The sequence below is a fragment of the Lygodium microphyllum genome, chromosome 24 (assembly GCF_053477565.2).
Source record: "Lygodium microphyllum isolate KBCC chromosome 24, Lygodium_microphyllum_v1.1.10, whole genome shotgun sequence".
Classification (NCBI taxonomy): domain Eukaryota; kingdom Viridiplantae; phylum Streptophyta; class Polypodiopsida; order Schizaeales; family Lygodiaceae; genus Lygodium; species Lygodium microphyllum.
Genome location: NC_141158.1, coordinates 48954790 through 48962398, shown reverse-complemented (window position 1 = coordinate 48962398; position 7609 = coordinate 48954790).

The window sequence follows — 7609 nt, the reverse complement described above, 5'->3', positions numbered from 1 at the left end:
ATCTCCAATATCATCCATCTTCAGCCCCAAGTCGATTTGGAAGTGATCCAGTACCACGCCCGAGTTTCATCTCCCTTCACACATAGGAACTGCCCCTTGCAGGAGAGAGAGGGAGGAGAGAGAAAGACTAAAAATCAGGGCCCAAGTTTATAGATTTTGACGTCACAAAGCCAGCCGTCCAATTCTTCGAAAGTGTGAAAGTGGTTTTTTTGAAGCGGACATTTTATAAATGAAATGAAATGAAACTCTAAATGAAGAAAACATGCAAAAATATGTTGAGATGTAGGGAGGGGCGTGTTTTGATTGATGCCCCATTTTTTGGGGATGTATGTGCCTCTTGGATGCTCAATCATGTAGAGAGAGAGGGGGAGATCCCTGATCTATGCAGAGAGGGCAAGATTTTGATGGTAACCATGTGTAATATGATGAAGGGAATGAAATTCTGATTTTTAGTATTTCTCTCTCCTGCCTCTCTCTCTTGCAAGGGGTAGTTCTTGCGTAAGAAGGGAGATGAAGCCCGGGTGGTGAATGCTTGTCTGGCATGGTACCGGATCACCCCCGTCACACACCTTCTGGCTCCCGAATCTAGTGATTGCTTTACAATGCCAAACCTTGCGGGGATTAAATGGAGGGTCAAACAACCTCCGATCGATGAATCGAGACTTGCGTTGGATTCTTGACATCAAAATTCATCTAGATAAACTCTAGCTCGGCCATTTGCCACCATTTGATTTTTCATGAAAATTGGATTTTTAACGCCTCTCAGGCACTTTTTGGCTCCAGAAACGGGCTCCAACGCTTCAAGAACGGGTCCAAATAGGGTCCTAAAATCCAGCTCTCATTGTGCAACCTAAAGAAGTAAAGGTGATCTTTTAAATTTCTCCTACTTGCATAGTTGGAAGGGTGACGAGTTCTTTAAAATATGTATAGAACTACAGTTAAAAAGCTTTTGAAGGAGATCATCACATAAGAGGAGGAAGTGTGGATGTAGAGGTGGTGATCTATAGCAAGAGGTCAAGATGATGAGGTTGAAAAGAGGGAAGGTGAAGGAACTAGGAGGGTGTGCTACAGAGTTAGTTTGGAAGAGGCAAGATCATGAAACCTTGAAATACATGTGAGGAGAAGGTGGTTGTTATACATTTGGTACATTTGAAGATGATAAAATGGCTATAGGGTGATACCATTTTAGAGAGGTGTCAATAGAGGTATCTACAATAGGAAGGTTGCTAATATTGTGTACTTGGGAGTAGTCACTATGCAAGTGATGGCTATGTCAGAGTCAACTATCATAAAGAAGTGGAAGGGTCATCATGAGAGGAAACTTGTTATCTTGCTTAGGCACCATAGCAAAGTCATTAGGGGATTGCAAGAAAGGAGGAGCTTCCTGAATCACCAAGGGTTACCACTACCTCTATTGTCAAAGGAGTTGCTACCTTGAAAAGCCTACTAGGAAAGTTGTTTGTCACACAAAGGCCATGTTCTATGTGAAACCATTAGACATATTTCACCTCTCTCCAGGAATTATTATTGATAGCAACTACATTGACTCCATGCCTTCTAATGGAAGTTAGTTATGCGTGATAAGGTTGCCCACCTCCTATAGTATAAAAGTGTGTGGTCACACTATGAAGTAAATATAGGGAAGCATATGCACATATACTTTACTACCAACAACCCTCCACTTAAAGACAAATGTACCTCTAGTGAGGAGAGAATAAGAAAAAAGTGACAAAGTACAAATGTACATGAATTACAACACAATAAGGAATAAATGTCATCTCATCCTATACCCATCATCTTCTAAGGAAGGATAAATGTTCTGTTGAGAGGATTTTGGTGAGTGGATTTGTAGGATTCTCATCAGTCAAGATCTTGACAAGATCAACACAATTGTCCTTTATCACCTCCCTTGTGAAGTGGTAGTGCACCTCAATGTGCTTTGTCTTCATATGGAAGATCCGATTCTTGGACAACCGAATAGCACTCATAGAATCTGAATGTTGTGTAGGAGTAGTGGTAATACCAAGGTCTCCAATCAAATTGCCTAACCATAGAGCCTCATTGTAAGTCTCAATGGCTATAATATACTCTACCTTAGTAGTAGTAGATAAGGCTGTGTATTTTTGCACCCTGGATATCCAATAAATAGCACCTCTGGCAAAATGTGAAGATACACCTAGAGGTGGACTTCCTACTATCGGCATGTTCTGTATAGTGAGAGTTAGTGTAATCCACATCTATAATATCTTGGCCACCATAACAAATGCATACATTTGTAGTGCCTTTCAGGTACCTCATGATATTCTTACAACATCCAAATGTTATTGGTGAGGTGTAGCCATATAACATGTCACAACTCCTATTACAAATGTTATATTAGAATGAGTAACATCAAACTGCCCATTGTGGAATGCATACTAGATCTTGGCCATCTTGACCATCTACTAATCTAATTGGGGACAATCGGCATGATTATTCCTCACATGGAAAGGTAAATAATAGCTAATAGACTTAACATCCTGCATATGGAATCACTCAAGCACCTTCTGTATATATGTCTAGATCCTTGATCATGTGTAATATGTATATTAAGAATATGTGAGGCTTACCCCATGTACTTTATCTTAAAGCTCTTCTTGAGTTGAGACTTCAAAGCATCGAGCTTATCATGAGCTCTCCCAACAATCAACATATCATCGACATGAACCAAGATAATGCGGCTACCATCACATGCCTTGTTCATGTATAAATACGGATCTATATCATTCCCAAGAATATCCTTATGAATGTATGAAAGCATCAAACTTATGATACCATTCCCTAGGTCCTTGCTTAAGGCCATAAAGACTCTTTCTTAACTTGCCTACTAGGTATTTCTTGCCCTTTTCCATAAAGCCTTTATGCTACTACATATAGATGTCCTCATTCAAGTTCCCATATAGAAAAGTTATTTTCACATCCAGATCTAACTATGCAACCAAGGCCAAACCCATTGTAGGGTAGTCATCTTGACTATAAGTGAAAAGATTGCATCAAAATTAATACCATAAAACCCCTAGTCACCAATTTGTCCTTATATCTAGGGTTGGGGTGTCTAGGAGTACTCTTCAACTTGTACACTCACTTGCATGGCAATGTATATTTTCCATTGGGCAAAACCAAATCCCATGTATGATATTTTTGTATGAATCAAGCTTAGATTATATGGTTCTCTTCAAACAGTGACTATCACCTCTATAGATGGTCTCCTCATAAGGTAGGGGCTGACTAGAATCTATCACCATAACATAGTCAATGGAGGGCTCAAACTAATCGGGCTCATGTCTATCTCTAGCCTATCTCAAACTAGGCTATGGGCTTGTATATCATGTCCAATATCATGATCGCAAGCCACTAGAACATCAATTGCTATAAGTTGTTTAGCTGGCTATATAGTAATAGAAGGCTACTCTTGAAAGATCACCCTCTGTACCTCAACGGCTTGCTCAAGCCGCTTATCTTCTCCTTATGGAATACAACATAATGACTATGGATGACCTTCTGAGATTGCGGATCCCATAGGTGATAGCCCATCTCACCCATATTCCCATAGCCAAGAAAGATACATTTCATTGGCTTAGGATCTAGTTTATTATGTTTATCCTTAGGTACATGGTAGGAAGCTTCACATATAAAGAATCTAAAATGAGAATATGAGGGAGGTTTTCCAGACCATACCTCATTTGCGATCTAACAACCAATCGCAGTGCATGGGGATTTGTTTATCAAATGTATGCCAGTAGTAACTATCTTAGCTTTAAAATGCTTGGTGTAAGATACCTAACTAAGCATGCTTCAAACACTTTCTTGAATGGTCCTGTTCATGTGTTTTGCAAATATCATTTTTGGGTGGGTTGTATGGGGTGGTCAAGTGACGCTTAGCACCCCTCTCATTAAAAAACTACTTAAATGATTTAACCCCATTGTTAAACCTTAGGCGTGTTAGCTGATACTAGACTAATTCTCAACAAGAGCAAGCTAACAATGAAAGGTAGATAAGGCATTCGATTTTTGCATAATAGGAAATGCCCAAACCTTATGCAAATAGTCATCATTGAATGTAACAAAGTACTTTGAGACTCACAAGACATGGGACTGCATACATCACAATGCACAAGAGCTAGAGACTCACCCATGCACAATGCCATACTTCTTATGATAATTTCATGTCTATATGCCATAAAGACAATGGTCATAAGAATCAAAACATTTGTAATTAAGAGGTTGAAGGTATTGTAAATGAGTTAGCATTTTTATTCCTTTAAGGAGATGTGTCCAAGGTGATGATGCCATAGAGATACATGTGGCATGTTGACCATAGCCAAAACATGGTCAAGAAACCTAAATACAAATAAAGAATATAGGTTGCCAGTTTTGGCACCTTGAGAAAAGATAAGATTTCCATGGGCAATCATCCATGTCGAATCACCAAAACATACATAATAGTTTACATCATCCAATTGTCTACCAATAGATAGAAGGCTTTTGGTAAAATTTGGCACATGATACACATTACGTAGAGTAAAGGAGCTGCAAGGGGGAAACTATAGACTTACATATTTAATGCCAATAATATGCAATGTTAAGTCATTTTCCAGTCACACAGAACCTCTCATGCTGTGATAGGACTGACACCAATTCTTATGTGGGATAACATGAAAGGAAGCCCTAAAATTAAGCAACCAATACTAATAATATGTAGACAAAATATCAATAAGTTGAGAAGCATTGAGAGAGAAAGCTGCCAAGATGTATACATCATCTAACTCTGGATGCACTACATTTATCTCTTCAATCTTTACATAGGACTTAGTAGGAACAATGTTGTGATCATCAGAATTTTTCTGCACTTTGCCCTTGCCTTTCTATTTGCACTTATCATCATGCATCTTATGGCACCACAATTGAATATGACCCTAGTTCTTACAATAATGACATATTAGAGAGGACTCATGACTATGGGACTTACAATGAGACTAACCATGAGACTAAGACCTTTGTGAGTCTCTATTACAATGGTCATTACCACTCTTACCATTATGTCTACCCCTAATAATCAATGCATGAGAAGTATGGGAGACATCCATAATAGAGGAATTTTCTTGTCATAATGATTGTGTATCTTTTCCTATAATTGTTAGGTGCATTATGCTCACGTGCAATAACATTGAAGTAAACTTGTTTAGACAATGACAAAATAAGGGTGGATTTATAAAGCTCATCCAACTCATGCCAATCATCTTGATGCATGCCTTGGGGCTTTACACTCTTGGTTTCCAATAGCCTAACTCTCTTGGTTTCCAATAGCCTAACTTACTTCTTTCGAACTAGTACTTGGTATATTTGCATATTCCAATAGGTGAAATTTGTGCCATCAAGCTTTTCAATATTGAAAATATCACTACCATTTGAAGAATCAGCCATAATAATAGTATTCCAATGCAAACTCCAAGGGAATGGCCTACTGTAAATGATTTTAAATCAGCCCCTAAAACTTAGCCAAAACAAGGGAAAGTAGGAGGGAATACCAAAGTATACAGTTGTCCACAAACTATAAACACTAGATTGCCAAAATACAATGCCTGCTCTGCAAGATAATGCTTAAAACTATAATTACAACAATGTTAAAATAAAAAAATAAGTATATGTTAATCCAACTATGGGCAAATAGCCAAGAAAGAAAGCTCTCACTACTAGGAATATTTGAATAGTAACCATGATATAAAGAATGCAACTAGCAGTGACTAAGCATAGACCACTGGTACCAAAGACTATCACAAACTTAGAGTGTCAGTAAAAAATCCATCCTATAAGCATATAAATCATTGACAAACTATTGATAGAGGTAAGTGCTAGTGTCCAAAGCATATGGAGTCAAATCAGCCCACAAGCAGGAGTAGTTGTATCCAATAGCATACATGAGAGCATATAAATGAACCAAGAGTTTCACTGTCTCAAAGAACTAAGATTTGCTAAATAAGTACAAGCATCTCCCATTAGAAGTGAATTCAGTGTGCAAAGTGAGCAAGTAAAGCTCAAGACATATACACCGAAGCATATGGGAAGCCCAAGCACATCACAAATGCATCCAGGAGCATAAGTATCCAATGAAGCTTCAATACCCATATGTAGAGGGAGCTTATGCTCAATTGCCAAGACCCACAGAGTGCTTATTGCTTCAAGCACTTCAAGTGAGTAAAAATGGCTATCTCTCACTTAGTTGGTACACCTTTGATCCTAGCAGGGTGTAATGAGCTTATATTGATGCTCAAATAAGTAGTCTCCTTCAAGCAAGCCGGTAGCTCCACGTTTTGTGATACGAGCTTAAGCATCCTCAAGCCTCCACCTCCAAGCTCCATCCTCCATAGCTACGTGTGAGACAAGAGAAGAGAAGAGAAGAAGAAGAGAGGAGATGATGAAGAGCTTCTTCTCCAAGATCCATCACCCTCACACACTCACTCCCTCACACTTCCACACTCACTCTCTCAAGCACACACAAGCAAGCAAGAAGGAGAGAAGAAGGAAAGAAGAAGAGTCAACTTTAGCCACAAACCAAAGAATGAGCTTCTTATTCACTTTTTGAGTTTATATACAAAACCCTTATCCCTTTGGGCACCCATCCCTTTTTCTACATGATCGGTCATTGTGGAAAGGTCCTCTTTTCCCATTTCCTTCTAGTTGCCCTTTCTCTTTACCTACACCCATCTACCCTTTACAATTTGCACAGGAGGGAGCCTCGCGCTCTTTTACAAAAGTTTTAGGGGCACCTTGCATTTAAAAATGTGCTTTTGGCTTTGACTTAGCTTTTGAGGCCGCCCTGCACTTTTGGCCATTCCCCTTTCTACTTCTTCCTTTGTGTCCACATTTGGAGTTTTCTTGGAATTATTTTTCTCCATTTGGAACTTCTCTGTCTGAAATTGGGATTAACATTGCCCCCCTCCTAGACAAGTGTGAGTCCCATGGCACTTATTATGGGTCTGTGTTGATAAGGGTTCGGTGATTTGAATGGTGATTGATGAATTGCTGATGATGGAGCCTCTTGGGGATTAGTTATTGGAGAGAAATTGATCAAAATGTTGAGTTGTTGGAGGCCAAGAATGGTTGGAGTGGATGATGAGGCCTCCGAAGCGGGTGGTTTGTAGCCTTTGTATGTACTTGAAAAGAAAAGAAGTATGCTACCTAGCGGGGTGTCTACCTTACCGTGTGGTGCATATTGTGCTCATGCTAGTGGAACATTGGGAGCTGGCTCTAAACCTGGGTGTTATCCTACACTTGAGGACCTAATTCGTGCATAAGGAAGGTGCAGTGGGTGTGGCTTAAGGAGAGACAAGTCTAACCATAGGCGTGTGTGACCTCCCTAGGTATGTTCTACCCTTGATGTGCCTTGAGCGTGACATGGGGATTCAAAATGGGCTAGGGGGTTAGGGACGGAGCCAGCCAACCAAATCCACCATATGCCCTAACTTGAGAATCCCTAGGTGCAGTGGCTGTGGCCTATGTGCAGTGAAGTGGTTTGATTGTTTTTTTTTTCTTGTGATTTCCTTCTCTTTTCAAAATTTTTTCCTTTGTT